The sequence below is a fragment of the Schistocerca cancellata genome, chromosome 11 (assembly GCF_023864275.1).
Source record: "Schistocerca cancellata isolate TAMUIC-IGC-003103 chromosome 11, iqSchCanc2.1, whole genome shotgun sequence".
In the NCBI taxonomy this organism is placed as follows: domain Eukaryota; kingdom Metazoa; phylum Arthropoda; class Insecta; order Orthoptera; family Acrididae; genus Schistocerca; species Schistocerca cancellata.
This window is the reverse complement of record NC_064636.1, coordinates 568,644-571,790: the sequence shown is the minus strand read 5'-3', so window position 1 is coordinate 571,790 and position 3,147 is coordinate 568,644. Positions and strand designations below refer to the sequence as shown.

Here is a 3,147-nt window from a genome sequence, read left to right as displayed (position 1 = left end):
ATATTACGAAAAATTGCTTACTCTCGAGACAAATTGTGTCATGTATTAGATGAAGAGTTTGTGCCCGTAGTACGGATAAAACAGTATCTGCAGCATCAGCAGCATCAGCAGAAACTTCGGACATGTGTTTCATATTTCATCCAAGCCTGCAGGCTATAAGTACTTAAACAAAATACCACTATAGGGAAATTACCTACGAAGAAGTTCTTGGTAAAGAAACACAGGACACAAATACGTGTGTAGGCTTAATATGCACTACAACTGTGTTTAAAAATCGCTATACTAGCTTTGGACTAACGACGACCGAATATCAGTATAACCTGTACAGCCTGTACACTTTCCAAAGCTGTTATCCATGAAAAAGCTAAACGGCGTATCGCGAACAAAATACAATTGGACACCGAAACAATGAAATTAGCTGACAATGGGCACTGACTTTAGTCAATGGACACTGTTGAAAATTTGTGCCAGACCAGGATTAGCACCCGAGTCCCCTGGTTACTAGGGAGAGGCAATGATCACTGTGTCCGAATTACGCAGTGGACAACCTAATTGCACCAACTGTCCGAGCATGCCGTTCATCAGATCCAAATTCTCAATTTCTCCATAGACTGCTAATGCAGTGCTCCTTGAACATTATCCTCCTCGGCTTAATTATACAGTATATGGCAAAAAAAAAAAAAAAAAAAAAAAAAAAAAAAAACTGACACCGAATGTATACAAACTTGGCCTTACGAACATTGCAGACACACGTCGCACTTCAAAGAATTGACCGTTGCATTGTTTACTATAGACCACGAATCAAGTAACGTAAAAAAAAGCTCTGCGTCTATTGAGATCATGATCCAGAGTTAAAAAAACTCTAATAAGTCGCCTACATATTACAGTTGCTGCCGAAAGAGGAGAACCACTATTTTCCCAGAAACGGAAATATAGTTAAAATTATGCTTCTATTTCGGCTAGTTTCGGCGCTTACTAAAAATTGTACTGAAAGTTACATAGTGGACTCTCCCCTCCCCCCACCAGAAACGTAGTTTTCGTGACTGTTGTGCGACTTTAGTACACAGCTAGAGAAAATGTGTTAAATAAGGCGCGGACGGAAACACTAGGCTACGCTACAGGGCAATCTGATCGCACAACGTTTACTCGGCATTCATAATCGTTGGCATAAACAACTCTCAATCAAATTACCTCCCTACAACCTAACTTAGATCTCGGGCTACACTACCCATCGGCCTGTCATCACAACCAAAATTTCATTCAGGAGGGGGGATTTCCAGTATCTCTCTCTAGGCAAATCTGTCAGTTATTGTAGATTGATTGTCAGTCTCAACTACAAGATTTACTAATGATAAACGCTTTCGAGACGGCTCATAATTTTAGAATAGTTCTCTTCGTCTTACTTGGCATAAATTGTTCGCTGGCGTCCCTACAGCTAGCTCCCTCAGTGTCTGCTTCTGCCATCGCACCACGCCAGTCTGTTGTTGTCTTAGCAGACCGAACGCACCGCACATCCGACACCTTCGGAACCACTCAATGGCCAGTTAGTTACTGAGCCGAGCACTGTTTACAACGTGAAAGGAAAACTATGCAAAGATGTACACTCAAATGGCACGACTGAGTAGCACACACACACAGTAATATCTGTGGAATGTCCATCGACACGCGTGGAACGAAATACTTCTCGCGAACGTACAACGTCTCCGAAAAAAATCTCGTCACTATATTCCGCCATTAAGGCCAGGTTCTCATTCAAATGAGCAAAAAATGGTACATTTGGAAATCTTTTTGAGACAATGAAAATACATTCGAAGGATCTGTTTGGGAATTACAAGTGATCATACTATGAGCTTTATTTTAGATTTTCAGTAAAAAAAATGGCGCCCGTAATTATAATTTGATCAAGGGCCTGCGAGTCTGAAGTACGCAGAGTGCGTGCAGTGTGGCCCCTCAGATGTTACCTGAAATCAAAAATGGATAACATCAGTTGATACTACATTATTTCTCTGAAATTAAAAATGGATAACATCAGTCGATATTACATAAAATTTATGCAAGCGCATACCGAACCGCAATGAAACAACCTTAAATTTAAAGATACAGTGCTAATTCGAACTTTGACTTCGATTTTTGGGGGTTTGTTTCACTCCTTATGCCCACACAAAAATTAGTTAATATTAACAAATGTCACATTATAGCTATAAGCTCCTAAGAAAAATGTTTACTTTTCGGGGTCCGAGGTAGAAGTTAAGAGGTTGAATCACTTTTAGTTTATGCTGCATGCCGTTCTGAGAAATAAACGTATCTCGAAAAAAAAAGTGTTCAAAGTTTAGCGAAAACTTTTAGTTATATTATTACTTCGATTTGCATGAACTGAGTGTTACATATATATTTTTAATGTTGCTGAACAGGAAGCTGAAGTCAGATTTTCAATATTCAAAACGGCTAATTTAATACGGAGGGCACAGGATTATGTTTTGACCAATTTTTACCAAAAATGCATTTTCGTCATTTACGTTTAGTCTGCAATTCAAGGAGTGCTTATGAGCCCTACCTCTAGCTCGAATTGTTCCTACATAGCAATTCCCTGTTCTTATTGGCAGGAAAGGCCGATCTGTGTAACTTGGATATGCAGCACTCGTTATTCGTCAGTATTTACGGCGAGTATGTTTGCATGCATTCTGTAGTATGAATCGTTTTGAGCACGTGCGACATGGATACTCTTCAAATCACATTTAAGTGCCTGGCAGAAGGTTCATCGAATTACCTTCCGAATTGATAATTAATTGAAACCCTCAGATGCCGATAGGTGTTGTTGATACAACCTCGATGGGGACAGCTGAAAATATATGCCCCGACCGGGACTCGAACCCGGGATCTCCTGCTTACATGGCAGACGCTCTATCCATCTGAGCCACCGAGGACACAGATGAATAGCGCGACTGGAAGGACTTAACCCTTGCACGCTTCCCGTGAGACCCACATTCCCAACTGTCCACAATCAACATACGTAATGTACGTAATAGGTATTTGCCCATCCACTCATTACTCGGGCACACTAAGGTGACGATTCCCGTATAAGAGTTCGGGCAATCTTTGGGCATTCGCACAGACGAAGGTTAATGGCTGGGTAGCCTTTAACTACAT

At 40.8% G+C, this 3,147-nt stretch overlaps 1 non-coding gene across 1 annotated transcript; it reads right to left on the bottom strand.

Annotated features, from left to right (window-relative positions):
• Nucleotides 1-2,850: 2,850 nt before the first annotated feature.
• On the bottom strand, nt 2,851-2,924 carry Trnat-ugu (transfer RNA threonine (anticodon UGU)). Its single transcript has one exon. It is a non-coding gene; the product is annotated as a tRNA-Thr (tRNA).
• Between the last annotated feature and the right edge of the window lie 223 nt (nt 2,925-3,147).